The sequence below is a fragment of the Humulus lupulus genome, chromosome 7, assembly GCF_963169125.1.
Source record: "Humulus lupulus chromosome 7, drHumLupu1.1, whole genome shotgun sequence".
Classification (NCBI taxonomy): domain Eukaryota; kingdom Viridiplantae; phylum Streptophyta; class Magnoliopsida; order Rosales; family Cannabaceae; genus Humulus; species Humulus lupulus.
Window position 1 is genome coordinate 165,602,186 of NC_084799.1, and position 18,852 is coordinate 165,621,037.

The following is an 18,852-nucleotide window of genomic DNA, read 5'->3' on the forward strand; positions in this document are numbered from 1 at the left end:
TTTATTGATCGTGGTTCTTCTTAAAGAACTCGAGATATGGATAAAAGTTGACGCAAACTAAGTTTTCAAAATAAGTTCCTGGTTTTAACTGGGTCACAAAACTTAGAAGTTGGCTTAAATTTATTGATCGTGGTTCTTCTTAAAGAACTCGAGATATGGATAAAAGTTGACGCAAACTAAGTTTTCAAAATAAGTTCCTGGTTTTAACCAGGTCATAAAACTTAGAAGTTAACTTAAATTTATTGATCGTGGTTCTTCTTAAGAAGCTCGAGATGTGGATAAAAGTTAACATAAACTAAGTTTTCAAAACAAGTTCCTGGTTTTAACTGGGTCATAAAACTTAGAAGTTAACTTAAATTTATAGGTCGTGGTTCTTTTTAAAGAGCCCGGGATATAAATAACAGTTAACACAAACTAAGTTTAAAAAAAAAAAAAAAGTGTATTGTAGCCAAAAGCATGAAGAAATATATAAGTTAAAATTGCAAGGCAAATTGTCTCGAGGAAAAAATACCGCGTGCTAAGGATTACATAAAATACTTCAAAATAAAGAGAAGAAAAAATGCCCTAAGCCCCGTTAGTTGGCCCCTTGGAGGTCGCGGTCTCATCCTGCTCCGCCGCACCAGAGGCTTCCCCAGTCTCCGAGGGCGGCACCTCTTTGTCAAAGCGGGCTTGGAACTTCACCAACAAGCGCGCCCAGAGACTCGACGGCATGAAGGAGAAGTCAGCCTCCGGGATGTGGGCCCAGCAACGATAGAACAGTTCCTGCATAGACTGTTCCGAGGTGGCCCGTTCAGCTTCAAGGGCGGCCTGGGCCTCGGTCTTCGCTGCCTCGAGGTCTGTTCGCGAGGTGGCAAGGGATGCCTCAAGCTCCCGGATCTTCGAGCGGGTCTTCTCTAACTCGGCCTTCGAGGTCGCCAGCGCATCTTTAGAGGTCGCCAGCGCATCTTTCGTCGCCTGAGCCTCCTGAAGGGCAGCCTGGTGCTCAGCCCTCATCTCATCGAGCTGAGCTCTGGTCCTGGTGATGCCTCGGTGTACGACAGCGATGCCCTGCGAGAAATTGAAAGACAAATTGGCTAAGTAGAAAAATAAGGCGGTATGTGAGGGGTAAAGCCTTAAAAGAATGGGGCAGCTTACCGTTAAGGTCATGTCCATTGATGACTCTATTACGTGGACCGGGCTCAGTGTCTCAATAGCCCGGAGCTCCTTCTCTTTGAACTTGTAGAAATGGTTGACGGCATAGCTCGCCGACTCATACACCATCCCCCGGAAGGCTTCTGGGATCTTCTCCAGAGCCTGGGGGTCGACCGTGATGCGTATGCCGGGGGTCACTGCAGCCGGAGTCCTGACCTCCATTCCCACGTCCTGGGTGGCTGGTGGAGATCGCTGGGGCGGCGGGGGCATGTGTCCTGCTCCTGCAGTAGGAAGAATTGCCCCCTCGACCTGGGATGATGGGGTTTTTTTCCTTCTCCTTTGCCAGAGATTTGGTGGAGCCTTTTCAATCTTGGCCCTGCTGGGGGATTCCCCCCGAAGTCTATGCCCCGCAGACTATCTTCGGGCTGAGACATTTCTTCAGCAAAAACAAAAAACATGGTTATTACAAGTTAGCAACCAGGGAGAAATAAAAGCAAAAGGTTAAAGGCAAAAAGTATACGAATACTAAGGGAGCCCTACCCCCCGAGCTGGAAGAACCTAAGACGATTATTTCCCGAACAGGCGCAAGTTCTGGGTCCGGTTCTGACTCGGGGCTAGACTCTTCTACATACTGCCTAAGCCCCGGAGCATAGATGCCCCTCTGGAGTGATGGCCACGTGCGTAAGTTGGTTCCATACTCCTCAAAAATGATCGACCTAAAAGCTAGGGTGTTATCTACTACTACGGTACCCCTAGGCCGGCTCTCTTGGTGATCCAGCACGAGCCGGTCAACACAATGGAGCAGGAGTGTGTTCAGGTCTGGGTCCCTTCGGCGACAATGGACGATCTACCTAGGATTGAACCTAACCAGTCGGGGGTCCACAGTGGCCCTATCTACATTCTTAAGCAAATAAGGGTTACCTTGGCCGGAAGGACCGGCGGCTGCTCCAGATTGGATCCTCTCCTCGTCCATCCCCTGGGCGACCTCCAAGGTCCTCTTCCTATTCCTCACGAGCGGAACTTCAGCCGCCTCGTCCTCCTCATCTTCCTCTGTCGCAACCTCCTCCACGATGATAGGTCTATTGTCACGGGCTGGGGGCGGCCCCCGAGGCCTCTTCAAGTTCAGAGTCTGATTTGGGAAAATCAGTTTGCAGAACACCATCGTCTCGTCCGTCATGAGCACCCGGTAGTCCTTTTCGCTGGGGGGCAGGCCCGCCAGTGTGTCATATTGACCCCCGAGGGTCACAGACTTTTCGGTCCTCGCGTAGATGGCTGCAAGATTGGCTGGAATCAGAGTGGAATACGGGAGGAGCTAAAATAAAATAACACTTAAAAGGCGACCTAAGGTCAGGGTTCACTTACGAGGACGGTTGAAGTAATGGTGTTCACAGTTCCGGAACCCAGTTGACATGAAGAACTGGTCCTTGAAGTCATTTGGATGGCTTGGCAGCTCGATGACCGCCGCCGTATTAGGAAAACGGGTTAAGTAGTAGAACCCGTCGCCTCGCCCCCGCTGGTCCGGGCTGGCTTTTAGGCAAAAGAAGTATAAAATATCCGCAGGGGTGGGGACCTCCCACTCCTGCTTCTTGAATAAGTACCTCAACCCTGCCAGCAGACGGTAGGAGTTGGGGGGGAGCTGAAATGGGGCCAACCCCACATAGTTCAGGAAGTCAGCAAAGTACTGATCCAGGGGAAGGAAGGCCCCTGCCTTGAAGTGCTCACCGCTCCAGGCCGCGAACGATTCGTCGAGTGGCATGCAGCTCCGCTGGCCCTCCGCAGCAGGTCGGGCAATGACGGAGGCTTTCCCCAGTGGAATGTTGTGGGTGAGGAAGAGTTTGTTAATCTTCGCCTAGTCGGTTATCTTCGAGACGATTCTCTCCGCCTCAAAGAATGCGTCGGGGGCCACCTCGACCTGTTTCTCCACGGCCGGCCCGAAGTGGGGGATCGGCGAGCTTGACATCACCGCCTTTCCTTTTTCCTGCTGGGAGGCCGAGCTTCCAACGTTCTTCTGAGGGAGGTTCTTTTTTGGAGCCATTTGGTCGCCTAGTGAACACAAGAAAACATTTTAGAAAAGGCGACCCAAGCAGGAGGAAGAACAATTATTATTTGCACGAGTTGAGGTAAGCCCAGCTCGTGGGAGGTGGAACCACGCGGTTCAGTGAACACGCGCGTATACTCCCAACAGATCCCTGATTACTCGGAATTCGCGTGTCAGGAGGTTCAGAGTAAAATTTGCCTTGGGGGGAAAGTTTCAGTAGGCAGAAATTGCAAAACCGCCCATGAGGCGTGTTCCCTAAGCTACCCGGTTTTGCACCCAAAATTTCCCAAAAATTCTACCCAGAAATTGTTCCAGAAAAAGCATCCTGAAACCCATACTCTAAGGCGATTTCCTACAACAAGTATGTCCTAACCTAAAAAGGGCTGTCACCCTCCATATCCACGCAACCCAGAAAACCCTTGCATGCGGCTACAGTAAATTTTTTTACCTAAGCTACAGTAGCATGTATTCAAAGTGAACAGGGTCAGGAAACTTACAGTGTATGGCAGGAAGGTAGACAAGAGTGTCGCGTCGGTAGGAGCTTCGTCGATGTAGTAGCTTCCAAAGCTTCGGAGAAACTCATGCGCCTAAGCTTCGTGAACAATGAAAATGGCAGCGACAAAGTCGAGGGTTTCGTTCTTCTGAAAGTTAGAGAGGAAAGAAGGAAAGAGATTTGGGAAATTTTGAATGAAGGGGTGGTCCGTGCGTAGGGTGGCCACCCCCTTTTTATATACGTGAAGGATCACATGTAGAAGGCTCTTGGAGGACCCTAGTGAGGGATCCGAGGCCTTCCACTCGAAATACGAAACGACGGCTGGGCTTAGACTAGGCCATTAAATGCGGTTCTCGTAAAACGTACCGTCACCACCCACGGCGTTCCACGTATCAGACGCCTGCACAAAAAGTGGAATATGAAGAGTTGTGGAGAAGTCTAAAAGCCCCTACTGTGGTCTTCTATATATGACGTCATATACCACGAGCAGGAACTTGGGGGGCAGATGTACGCCCTGGTTTTCCCACGGGCTGATTAGCAGGTCGAGCCTCGGACTAATAATGGTTAGTCCGTAGATTTCCCCAAGTCGGAGCTCCTGTTTTCGAGGTCGTACCTTATTAGCTCGAGGGATCCTCAAGGACTCGTCAAGGTTGCCCAAGACTGGGGCGAAGGGCCTTAAGGCTGAAAGTTGGTTCAGGGGAGAAGCTCGTGGTACGAGCTGGCCGTGGATCTCTGACCTTTGTAAAGTCAACACACGCAAGATAAACGTGCCTATATCTGACATCACGTGTCCGATACCTCCCTGACTTCTCGGACACGCAGCAGGAACGTGCATATTCAGACACCCACGGCTGGGTTGGGCCGTGCGGCCCACTATCTCCTTACCTATCGATTTGACCATACTTATGTGTCAGGTTTAGGAATTAATCATGAATGTCACAGAGTTGATATGACATTTCAAGAAGGTCACGGGATGACCTCCTTACCAACTTCCAGGTGCCTTCTCCTATAAATATGGGGACCCTGGGAGTTGATAAGGGTTGGAAAAAATAGTCTCAAAAGAGATATACACTTTGTAATCAGATACCCAGAATAGATCAATAATATTGACTAGTGGAGTAGAAGGATTTTAACCTTTGAACCACTTAAAAACGTGTCTTGAGTCACCTAGTTCACCCTCTAAGATTTCATATCTGCGACGGTTCTACTTTCAGCACTAATCCCTTTCTCTCCTTCTCTTAATTACCTGTTGGCGAAGAACCGCGTCAACACTAACTAATCCAAAACCATTTCCCGAGACCAATCCCGTACTCTCGGGACCTCCAATTTCCCAAAACAAAGTAGCAGAAACATCCCCCGAGCCCCCTGGGCAAAAGCCCTAAAATGGAAAATTTCCCCTGCCCAAAAATAGCCTAGCGCTGCGGGCACTACCCATTGAGGGTCGCAGCGCCCAGAAGGGCTCCTGATGCCTGATGCTGCCTTGCGCTGCGGCACCAAAGAACAGGGCCGCGACGCCCATACACGAAACCAGAATTCTAGGTTTCCCTTGCATTTTCCCCGAGCCAAAACACTCCCAATTCAACCCCAATGCATACCTAAACCCCAAAATCAAACCAAAACCTCAAATAAACCATCTAGCAACCTATAAACACCAACAACAAGCACAAACACATAATCACACCCATAATTCACACTTTGGTTTCAAATTTCAGAAGTTTAAACCAGTAAACCAGAAACTTAAACCAAGGCTTATAAAATTTAATCCATGCTTCAAAATTCTTAAACCACCCAAGAAACAAACCTCAAAATTGCATAGAATTCTTACCTCAAGTGGAGAATTCGACCTTAAGCTTTCTTCAATTCCAGCTTCAAGCTAAATCCTCTTGTTTCTCAAACTGAATTCCCACACAAACCAACTTTCAATTTTCATGCTCACACCCTAAAAATCAAGCTTAGAAACTTAAACAAAACAGAGATAAATTCTTACCTCTTAATAAATCTTGGCCTACACTTGGTTTTAGTTGCCTCAAACCAACTTAATTCTCCTCCTAAGTTTCACAATTCCAACTCCCTTCCTTTTTCCTCCTTTCCTTCTAGGTTCTCCTCCAACTTCCAGCAAGAACAAGAGCATCTAAGTGCAAAACGTGAATGACTTCTCTTCTCAGCTGAAGTTATCTAAATCCTTGCCAAAAGACCCATTTACCCTTTCATCTAAATCTCTTCCTAGCTAAACCTCAAGGGCATCTTAGACATTTCCCATCCCTTACAAATATACCATTTTCTCACCTAAAATAGCTATCCTTAATGGTTACCAATGGTTACCCAAGTTACCAAAATGTCACTAACCATTACTTACAAATTCCCAAAGTCTAGTTGAAATACTCCCAAAATACCCCTAGGCTCCTCCCGAGCCAGGTATTTGACCCCGTTGTGACTTTCTAGCTAAACAGCTCCCTAGGACCGTCTCGGAACGTGCATCACAGTTATATCACCATTATATCATAAATTCCCTATATATATTACATTTATGCCATCAGCGGCTAAAATTACCAATTTACCCCTAACAATCAAACGGGGCCCACATGCATATTTATTCCACCTAAACATGCATTATAATCACATAATCATTTAAATTCACATAATTAACACAGTATAACAATTATTGCCCTCCAGGCACACTAATCTAGACTCCAAGCCTTATTAGCAAATTTGGGTCGCTACAAAAGCTACATTTTATATAATCAAATATTCCTTTACATGGGATCCTAGAAGTAATAATGCTAAAAGACAGATTACAAAATTTCAAGACAAAAGTACAGCTACTAGCCACTCTAAGGGCAAAACAGACATTTAGGCTTTTCCCAGCCTGTACCACTCCTCGGCCGTGGCGGCCGATCAGCTGACTATGTACATTCAGCCCCAAAGCTCTCCATCTCAAGACTGGTCTACTTTGCCCTTGCCTTTACCTGCACCACGTAGCACCCGTGAGCCAAGGCCCAACAAGAAAACACAATAACAGAGCATAATCATCAATCAAACAATCAAATAACTCATACAATATAATCATATACTCAACAATCCAAATATTCACAATAATCAAGTATTCAGCATACCAAGTTCATCATTTCACATTAATAACCAATTCACATATGATAACCAGGGTCAACGCCCTTAGGTCACACCCTCTATTTATCCCACTGACTCCGGCCCGCTTAAATCGAGCTCAGTGAATATCAAGCTGTCCTCAGCTACCAATGGCCGAGCCGCGCCCTGTGCGCAAATATTGATTCCGGCACTTTTAGGCTGTTTATCACATGTCCCATGGCATAATACCATCTATGACATCATAGCAGATATAGGGAGCTCTTAGTCCCAACATAATCACATATCCAGGTGCAGTTTTCTTACCTTTGGATTCCGGTAGCTTTGATTAATGGTGACACCCCTCAAGCACGATCCCTTCCGAGCCCTAGCATACACCTAGTCACGGTCACAAGTTAGAACCATACCAAACTTCAATTCCAAAACCTAACCTCAGGACCAATCCCGAGCCCTCAGGAAGCTCTAATTCCACCAAACGGGGTGGTGGAATCAAACCCCGAGCCCCTGGGCAAAAAACCCTAAGAAATATCCAAAAAACCCCTCTTCTGGAAACAGGGTAGCACTACAGCGCCACAAAGAGGGTGCTATAGCGCTACAAACAGAGCCAAAAATGCCCCAAGCACCCAAGCCTAGTGCTGTAGCACCCTAAGGCTAGCGCTAGTCACAGCCAGACAACACCCTGATTTCTCCTCTTCGAACTTCCTCGTGCTAAAACCCTCCAAAATCCTTCCAAACCTCAACCAAACTCCAAAACAAGCCTACCAACATCTATATCTTTCCCCATATGACCCAACCACACAAAACTCAACCACATGCATCATCAAACCAAGAAAAAGCCATGACTGATCTTGAAACTCAAAAACTCAACAGAAAACAACAGAAACTTCAGTATTCAAGTGACCAAGTTCAGAATTTCTTACCTTCAATAGAGAAATTCGACCTTAGGATATCCTCCGCACTTCCTTAGCTTTCCCTCCTCAAAACCTCAGCCTTAATTCCCTAGAATTCCCATCAAAACCCAGTTCAAAAATCCAGTTCAACACCAAAACCAAAACTGAAGAAAACCTTGACTACTTACCTTAATTGGATGAGTAACCTCTGCTACTCCTCAAGCTTAATCAAGGTCCCTAACTCCAAGCCTTAGCCCAAGCTCTCCCTGAGTTATAGCTCCAGAAGATCCTCAAGAAATGAAGAGGAATGGCCAACTGAGTGAAAGAAAGGGGTTCGCTCTAGGTATTCTGTTTTTCTTTCTTTCCTCCTTCTTTTCCTTTTGTCTCTTTCTTTCCTTTCTTTCAACTTCCACTATACTCTAAACATTCCACTAAGCCTTAAGGGCAAAAATAACTCTTATCCCTTATAAACCAAATGTCCATATTGCCCTCCAAATAATAATTAAACCATTGAATCATTCTAAGGGCATTTTGGTCATTTCTCCCAATTCCCGCTAATTCCTCGAGTGTCTCTAATATTTACCGCTACTTCCCAGCACCTAACTAATCACAAATTATATTCCTCAATATCAAATTGACTCCAATATATTTCCTAAATTCCTAGAAATACCCCCAGGCTCGCCTCGAGTCGGGTATAAATCCCTGTCGTGACTTTTACGCTAAACCGCTCACTAAGATCGCCTCGGACCAAGGAAAACAAGGTTCCTCACAGTCCCATACTAAAGAAAAAAGTGGGCTTCTCAAAGTCTCACACCAATGAGAGAAAGATAAAGGGATTTACACTCCCCTTATACTTATGTGAGCATGTAAAATTATCTTGCAAATTGGTACATCTGAAAGAGCCACGAGATAAGAGGTCTTTATGTCGTAGGCTCTTGGAAGGATGCGCCCGCAATACAAGGCCACAATTCAGTAGCCTTCAAATGGAATGCGCCAGCAATGTGAGACTGCAATTCAGTAGCCTTCAAATGGAATGCGCCTGCAACGCGAGGCCACAATGGGATGCCCTTGTGTATTCACCTCCTAGCTCATATGTGCCTGCATCGCTGGGATGCAATGCAAGTTAATTTATGGATACCTTGATGAGTCCGCATCGCGAGGTCGCAATGAAAGTCAACTTGTGGACATCTCTTTAGTAATATCCATCTCACGAAACGAGAGGCATCTCAACTCATACTTTACCAAGTGTGAATGGTAGAAATCCTCCCTCGACCCTGGCTCCCAATTGAGTTCGCTTCCTACATTAGACATTCCTTACAGCATCACCAAGTAAAGATGTCTGAAACGAATAGCTCAAGTCGACAAAGGGACGAGACACCTCACATCTTGCAAGAGGGTCTCGCATAGCAAAGGCACCCTCCCTCAGAAAGGTTGCCCTCGGCCTTTTAACTCAATCAGGCTCCACTCTTTCATTGTACATCTATCTAAAGGCCACCTTGCACACATCAATGAAGAATGAAGTCATGGAGACACAAAATGAGGTTAAGAGGCCTCGCACAGTGAGAGGGCCCTCGCATAGCGAGACCAACTATAGGCTAGTGCTTCCAAACATTCTTGTCTAAGTGTTTAAGGTGCCCCTAAGCTTCATATAAGCCTTATCCTTTAAAGGATGGTCAATGAAGCTCCCGGGATGTCAACAGATAAAGCACAAAGAGAAGGAGGTAAGCCTCACCATGTGAGAGGGTCTCGTTGTGCGAGACCATCTTGCATGGCAAGGTCTTCATCACCCAATAGTGTTGTATGACACCCTTCACTGCCTTATACGCCTCCGAGCATAATGCAAGTGTCTCATTCATGAAAAAGGTGACAAGCAAATGCCTTCATGTGTTGACGGATGAAGGTTAAAGACTTGGAGGCACGAAGGAAGGTCACCCTCGGCCCGATGCTCCCGAATGACTTTGTTCGTGGTCTCACATGTCCATGCTTAGTTCTTTTCACCCAACACTTGATTATACCCTCCAAAGTGTATTCTCAAGTGCCATACTCTTCACCTATGCCTAGTCATCTCGTGAGGTCTCTCGAAACAATATTAGCTGTTTTTCCACTCACGCGAACATGATAGCCTGGAGTATGCTACCATTGTCACTAGCATCGTGAAATTCGTTGTCAAGTTATCTAGGTCAACAACTTTACAAGAAGGCACACAACACTACAACCAGAGCATAGTAAGTGTAGCATCGCAATAAGTTTACAATGATGTCTAAAGACCTCCTCATAAACTTGGGGGGCAAGTGTGGATGCCAAAAATCCGCCAAGGAAAAAAGGTCCCGTCCCTTGTTGAAATAAATGGCTAAGGGTCACCGAAGGCATAGCGTACATGTTGGCGGCAAAAGGCTACTATGTCACACTAAGAGGCTGATGATGCAAGAGTTCCAAATGAAGTATGAATATAGGTAAATTGCCAAAAGTGCATAGCCTATAGTCCCAAGGTGACACACTCCAAAGGTGGTCCTGAACATGCCCACATCTCACACCTAGTGAGACCCTCCTCTCACACCTTGGGTGGGACCGTGAGTCTTGGTGGCGCCTCACATCCATCCGACAGGACTCGCACCCATCATGCACCTCACGCCCATCATGTGCCTCACGCCTATCAGGCGTCTCACGCCCAACAGGGTCTCGCGTCCAGCAGTGGCCTTGTGCCCATCAGGCGTCTCGCGCCCATCAAGTTATTGGGAATTGTGCCCTGAAAGTATATGTAGTAGACATTGTTTAAGAAATAAATAAATAAATTGAATTTGTTATGCATATATTTTATGGACTATATTATTCTGTGATAATATTATGTAAATATCAGAAAAATTCATAAGTTCATATATGTGATCTCAAACAAGTATTAGTACGGGAGGATTGTGTTTGAGATAAATGAACTTGAATAGTTCGCAGTAAAATAAAGTTATGGAATATTTAGATTAATTACTGCAAGTACGGTCCACTAGTATTATGAATACATATGATATAAATCCGGATCACTAGTGTAGTTGGACACTTTAGTGGAGGTACTTTATATATTAGAGAATATATAGAACTGGACCAGATATGTTTATTAATACTTAGTTAATTACTGTTTCGAAGTATTAATTAAAGATATCAACTGATGATCATATACAAATAGATCTTAATCCTGAAGTTACTATGAATTCTTGTTTATGTTATATGAGTTCTTTGATTCACTCGTTAGGGTCTGTCAGAATGATTAGGCTAGAAACTTTGGTTTTGGGAACTCATTAATGTAAATGGTTGGGGACATAGTATACAAATATGAAATCTATACCTTCTCGTAAGAGATTGAATAATGGTTCTCTTAAGGGTTAACTTTTGGGATTGAAAGATTATTGAGTTCAAATTCATAATTTAGTTATGAATTAACCTTCACTAGTAATGTCAATGGTACTTAAGGAAACAAGATATAATTAAAAGGGTCAAAGAGTAATTTTATTCCCGATTAATTATGAACAATTATCAGAGGGTTAATTTGTATGTAATGATTATATCAATGGACGTTTTATTTTATAAAGTGCTCAGTAAATGAAATGTCTATAATTACAAGAGTGCAGTCTCATATTTATAGTGGAATAATATTGAGATTATAAAATTAAGATTATTTAATTAAAGAGTTTAATTAATAATCTCAAATTTATTGGAGCTTGAAACTATAGGTCCATAGGTCCTCACAGCGGCTGTATCAACAATATTCAAGACAAGAGTTGATATAAAGGGAAAAATTGTTGAAAGACATATTTAAGAAGAAATTTGTTCTTCGGGCCAAATATGCAATTATAAGATAATAGTGATTAAATAATTAAATTACAAATTAATTGTAATTAATAAAATTAATTAATATTTAATTATTTTGTAATTTTTGAAATTATATTAAATAATTAATTAATTAGAATTTTCGTAATTATAATAAATTAAATATTTAATTTTGAAATTATTATTGGTTTTAATTAATTGGCCGAATTAATTAAATATCTTTATTTGAGTGGGAGATAATAATCTGATAAGTTCGAATTGGATTTGAATTTAAAAGATTCCTCATTGTACATTGGATAAAATCATCTAGATAGACTCAATTAATTAATTTAATTATCAATTAGAATTATCAAAGTTGACCAGGTCAATTTTTGATAGTTTCACAGAGTTATGTAATTTTGAGAATAAAAGATATATTAGGGCAGATTTATTAATTAAGATGAATTGGTATCTAAATTAATAAATAAGTTTAAATCAAGGTTCAAATTATAAATAATTAATTTGATAAAGGATTTAAATAATTATTTAATTAATTAAATCAATAGAAAATAATACATGCCTTGATTTTAAGTCCAATAGGCTTATAATCTAATGAGAAATTTCACGGGCCTAAAGCCCATGATAATTTCGACATAGGGCTTCAAATTGACTATTATTTTATTTATTTTTTAATTAAATTAAATGGTCTAATTGAGTCTATAAAATGAGTGCTTAGAGATAAGTCAAGACAGATGACAGATAAGTTTAATCGCTAATTTTCTGATAGTTTTATATTCTCTCTAGACACAAGTCATTTTCTAAGCATCATATTATTCTTTTCTCTTATTCTCTCTGTATCAATCTCATGTGTTAAGAATTGCCCACACTAGTCTAGGTGATTCTAAGGATACATTGGAAGACTGTGAAGAAATTAGAAGAACGGTTCAGTTTCTTGATAATACTCTGCGACAGAAATGATACAAGAGTTAGAGAAACTGAAGGAAGGACCCTTTCATTCCGTTGCGTATACTGTAAGTATTCTTATCTTTGTTTATCTTTGAATTCAATTTTAGAAACATGTTCTAGGTTATCTCATATTAATTTGTTTAATATTAGATCTACATGAAAATAAATAAAGATCATGTATAAGTATCCCAACAATTGGCCTAAGAGCCTTTGGTAATCTTTATTTTCATGCATGAACATGTTTAAAATTGGATTATTTGATGTATTTGAATAATTGGATGGATTTTCATGTTTTTATGAAGCATATTGATTTTATGTGATTATTAGCAATTTTTAGGTTATTTTGTTGTGTTTTCTATGCCATTAATTTTTATATATGCTTTATTTTGTGTAAAACATGTAAAAATTAATTATAAAATTGTTTTGGTTTGAAAAATTGCTCGATTAATTTTTTTTATAAAATTAAAGAAATTAAAATTATGAAAATAAATTATTTATAATCAAAGCCAAAAATATCATATTTTTTGTTGTATTTAAAATTATTTTTTAAATAAGATATTTTTGTTAGTTGAGATTTAAATAATTAGATATTTTCTACAAAGATTCAAATTCAAATTTAAAAATAGACTAACAACTTAATTTTAAATATTTTAATATATTAAAATATTATAATTAAGATATCAGATATTTAAGATATTTTCTTTTAAATTCTTGATATTTTTATTAAATCTTTATTTGAAAATATAAATATTTTTTTATTCTATAGTTTTTAATATTTAAATTATTTGAAATTTGAATATTGTTAGTTAGATATTTTTATGGATGTTTGAATTTGATTAACTGTTTTGAGATATTTTAGTATTGTTATAATTATTAATATTTAATTTTTTTAAATGGTTAAAATTTTAGCTATAGTTGTAACAACACAATATATTTTTGAAAAACAGTTAATATATTGATTTTAAAATTTAAATTTGGTTAAATTTTGAAAAATATCATTTTTTTTTCAACCAATTAATAAAATATATTTTTTTATTAATTGGAATTAAATTAACTTTGGTTAATTATTGATAACTCATATTTAAATTAAATTAATATTTTTTTCAAATTAACCTAAAACCAAGTTGATTGTTGATAAATGAAATTTAAATTAACTATTGTTAATTGTTGATAAATTTCATTTAAATTGACTTATTTTTTGTAAAAATTTAATTAATTTGAATTTTTGTAACTTCTAGATAATTAATTGTGGTATTTTTGTAAATGAAATAAATTGTGATATTTTTGCATAAATTCATAGAATTGCTCATATAGTAACATGATTAGGCCCATCCAATTATAATATGTCTGTTTGCACTATATGTGGTATTTTTGTAATTGGGCTTCGATGCATATAGTGGCTCATATATTTGTTAGATATATGGTTTTTGCCAAATAAAATATTCATAAAATGATAGGTTTTATTTGGGCCCATTAGAAAATGTAAAGTTTAAATTCCTCTTTTGTGCGTAATTACACTTGTGAAGGCTCATTTGCTTTGTATGACTATAGTGTGCTTAATCAATTAATAACAATTAATAAAACAAAAGTTTAAATTCCTATCTTTTGGACCTTGTATGGAAGATTTGGGGCATTTGTAGTGGGAACAACATACTGGACTCAGCCCTCCTCCATACAAGTCCAATTGTTAAGGCTCATTTACCTGAGTTGGACTTAATTGTATAAGTTCATTATATTAGTTAAACCTAAATATTGATTAGCAACAAATTAATTTTAAATTAATTGGATTTGTTTCAATGTGACACTTTAGAATTAATAAGAAATTATAGGACTTTGGTTTTAAAAAAATTAATCTGTTTAATTTTGTTTTGGAAAACCATAGTCATTAATTTTCTAAAATTAAGTAATAAAAATACTATTTTTAATTTTATAATGAGCTTGTTTTAAGAATTTTATTCGATATCCACCGTTGGTTTAACATAGTCAATAACTTAATGGAGCCTCAAGGCACTTTGATTCGTCCCCCTACGAAAGGTGTTCATTAGTTATTTTGACAATGTTAGATTTCGAAAAATAGATAATTATAGGTCAAATTATACTAGACTCGCCCCTACGGTGACTACTAGGACTAAATCTATGATTATCGAAACTGTGGGTCTAGCTCATAAAATAAGAGATTTTGTTTTCTTTTTTTGATCGAATAGTAGGTTGTTAATAGTGGTGTCCATTATTAAATGAGTTTACACTCTATTTAACTAGTGGTATTTTTTGACTCTCGTCAACTGGGACAAGGATATCATAGATTAGTTAAAAACCTAAAGAAATAGAGATATGATTGTTTTTGGTATTTTTTTTCTCATATCTTACATATTTTGGTATATGTTGTGCTATTTCTTGAAATTTGTGTGAATAGAAGTTTTATTGAGCAAATGTGATTGATTTATATTTTATTGGTAATTTGTAGTTTTAAGTTAAGTAGTGTCTGTGTCTACTTCCATCCTTTCTCAACTTTCGATGGAGAAACTCACTGGAGAAAACTTCTTTAATTGGAAGCAGAATATTAGCATAGAGTTGATTGATGACAACTCTGAATTCGTCATGATTAAGGAATCCCCAGAACGAGCACCGTGTCCGCACGTTAGTGATGGCACCGTCAATGCTCATGATGGTACCATAAATGCTTGGATAGCATCGTCTCTGCCAATACATGATGACATTGTAAATGCTCAGATGGCATTGTGTCTGCACGTTCGTGATCAACTCAACTATGGTCTGACGCAGCTCATGAATGAGCATCAAACTTTCAAGTCTATCATGGGCTGACCTAGTAAAGGAGGAGAAAATAAGACTATTGATGTTGCTGTTGATTCAGCTAAGGCTGAAGCTAACCAAGCTTCGTCTTCGAAAGCTAGAAACAAGAGGAAAGGTGGACAAAACAACAACCCCAAGCCTGCAAAGGCTGCAAAGATGAGTGCACAACCAAGTGCACAGACACATAAGGGGAAGAACAAGAAAGGTAAAGGTAAGTGCTTTCACTGCAAAGAGAAGGGGCATTGGAAACGAGATTGCCCCAAGTTTCTAGCAGCGAAAAACAAAGGTAATGATTATAGTTCATTTATCTTGGAAACATGTGTTTTAGAGAATGATAACTCTGTGTGGATTATTGATTCTGGATCTACTAACCATGTTTGTAACTCTTTACAGCTTCTTGAATCGTGGGAGGAAGTAGACTAAGGCGGCTTAAAGCTTAGAGTTGGGAATAGAGCGTTCGTTGTGGTCCAAGCTAGAGGAAGAGCTCGTCTGAAGTTCGAAAATAAATTTTTAAAAGATGTATTTTTTATTCCAGATTTTAGTAGAAATTTAATTTCAGTTTCCATGTTGCAATTAGAACGATTTGTTATGACTTTCACAAGTTTTAATATATCTATTTCTTTCAATGGATCACAATTATGTATTGCATGTTTGGAAAACGGGTTTTATATTCTGCGACCTAACAAACCCCTCACTCTTAACAATGATTTATTCAAAGTAGCTAAACCTAGGACCAATAAACGTCAAAAGACCGATAACGATAATATGAGGTATTTATGGTACTTGAGACTAGGTCACATTGGCTATGATAGTGTTGACGGTGAAATCTCGTCAACGAAATTAGGTCGGAAAACTCAAAGGTAAATGTGGCGATGTTTAGATAAAAACTTAGAATGAACTTATGGAAGGATAAACATTGATGAACAATGGAGTGAAAAATGTATATTGCTCAATGGCCTCTGCATACAATGAATTTTCCCAACCCCCATCTCTGTGGAAGTGGGGTTCATTTTATAGTAGACTCTAATGGCCTTGGATACATGGTGGCCTAGGGGACCAGGTGGTACACAAGTACTCTGTCAGGAGAGTGGTCTCAGGGGTAGTGGTGCTGATACTAGTACATAGCCAGGTACCATGAGGAGGTCTCCATTACTCTACCGTACGAATGTCAGAGGAGTGGTACAGGTGATAGTGGTGTCGACTCTGACATCTGATTGGGAGTATGCAGGCCATGTCCTTTCTCCTAGTGTTCCCACTACCTGACTAGCATGAGTGCCACGGTCAGACGTATGAGGTCTTACAAGCCGTACCTCGTACGAGATTGTACCATCGTGACCTTTCTGAATCATACTTGGGCTTTCACTTCTAGACGGTGGGGTTTCCATAGGTGATGCCATCACAAGGTGAGGGGCGCGAGATGTTATCACGCGAGGCCCTCATGTAGCCATGGCGGGGCTATGCAAGGTCGCCCCTCGTGGAGATGCCATGAGATGCTCCCACGCGAAGCCGTCAGGGCTAGGAGAGGCTCCCACGCGAGGCCGTCAAGGCTATGGGATGCTCCCACGTGAGGCCTTCGTGGCACAGCCAAGGCGGGGCTACGCGAGGCTGATGCTGAGTGCCGCGGCGCGAGGTGGTGGGCGAGGTGCGCACATGAGGCGGTCCACGTTGGGGCACTGGGCGCGCCGAGGGGTGGCGCGAGGCTAGGGCCTCGCGAGACGCCTACTGAGTGCCGTGGCGCGCGAGGCGGTGGGCGAGGTGCACACGCGAGGCGGTCCATGCGGGGGTGCTAGGCATGCCGAGGGGTGGCGCGAGGCTGGGGCCTCGCGAGATGCCATGTGCCATGAGGTGATGCGAGGCCGTTGCAAGAGGACAGTTTCCCGAGCGTCCCGCGGCTCAGACATGTATTTAGGCCTTTATGGGACCTTAGCACGCGCCTTGGATCTTTTACAGGCATGGGATATTGAGCATCCACAGTGTCCAAGGTGGAGTGGTCAATTTGAGCAGGGTCATTTTGAGCACTAATTTAAGGGTTCAAATGGACTTCAAACACGGTTGCTTTGGACCTTCTAGGGACCTTAGGCATGAGGTGTGGGTTCTTTACCGGTGTTGAATTTTGAGCATCCACAGATAGGATTCAAAGACTTACAAAGGATGGGCCTTTGAGGGAACTCACCTTAGGTGAATTACTTGTCTGTGAATCTTGTCTAGAAGGCAAACTGACCAAGCGTCCATTCTCTGCATAGGGTGATAGGGCCAAAGAACCACTTGGTCTTGTGCATTCAGATGTTTGTGGACCTTTGAATGTATAAGTCAGAGGTGGTTTTGAGTATTTCGTCACTTTCATTGACGATTACTCTAGATACTCATATTTTTACCTAATGCATAGGAAATCAGAAACATTTTCAAAGTTTTAGGAATTCTTAGCAATAGCTCAGAACCAATTAGGTAAAATGTTAAAGATCTTACGATCTGATAGAGGTGGAGAATATTTGGATATGCAATTTCAAGACCATTTAACTAAACTTGGGATTTTATCACAACTTACTGCCCCAGGCACTCCGCAACAAAATGGTGTAGCGGAACGCCGTAACAGAACTTTATTGGAAATGGTTAGATGCATGCTTAGTTACTCAACTCTACCAACTTCCTTCTAGGGACATGCAATTGAAACCACGAATGACATTCCCAATGTCGTGCCGGCTAAATCAATCCCCAAAACACCTTTAGAATGCTGGAATGGTCGTGAACCTAGTTTACGCCATTATAGAATTCAGGGGTGTCCCGCTCACGTCCCGAGGAAAAAAGAGGGAAAGCTAGAATAGCGAACCGAAGTTTGCATGTTTATTGGCTATCCTAAAGGTACCCGGAGTGGAATTTTCTATAGTCATTCAGAAAAGAAAGTGTTTACTTCTACAAATGCTACTTTTCTGGAAAATGACTATGTCCAAAACTTCAAACCTTGCAGCAAAGTAGTTTTAGAGGAGATGGTTAAAAAATTGACTCCAGCCAATGTTCCATCATCATCAACGCGAGTTGAAGATGAAATTCCCACTCTTCATGTCCAACTGACGCAAGTCGATTTAAAGGAAGAAAGTACCACTGTTCCTGAGCAAACAGTCACTGAACCTCGTCGTAGTGGAAGGGATTCTAGGAACCTAGTTCGCTATGGTTTGGATGGTGAAACCAATATGGTTATTGGTGACACTAGTGATGATGATCTGTTGTCTTTCAAACAGGCAATGGCCAGCCCTGAAAAGGAACTATGGCTTGAAGCCATGAAATAGGAAATGGAGTCCATGTACTCAAATTCCGTCTATTGGGGTTTTATGCCCTAATTAAAACCCAAATTCTTTGTAATCTCATTTTATTATCAATAAAAGAATAGAAATCATTTTTTGACTTGGTCAATCACTTTGCTCACATGTTTTATTTTCATGATTATTTGTTTAATATAAATTTCTATTAAATCTCGAGCATATAGCTAATTGTAGCTATAGTGACATAATCACAGTGGAATATAAATATGATTATATGTTCAAAATAAGTTAGTCCTAACATTAGTCAGTGCACAGAATTTACACTGACTTGCCAATCTACGATATGATCTACTTACACATTGTAATGTT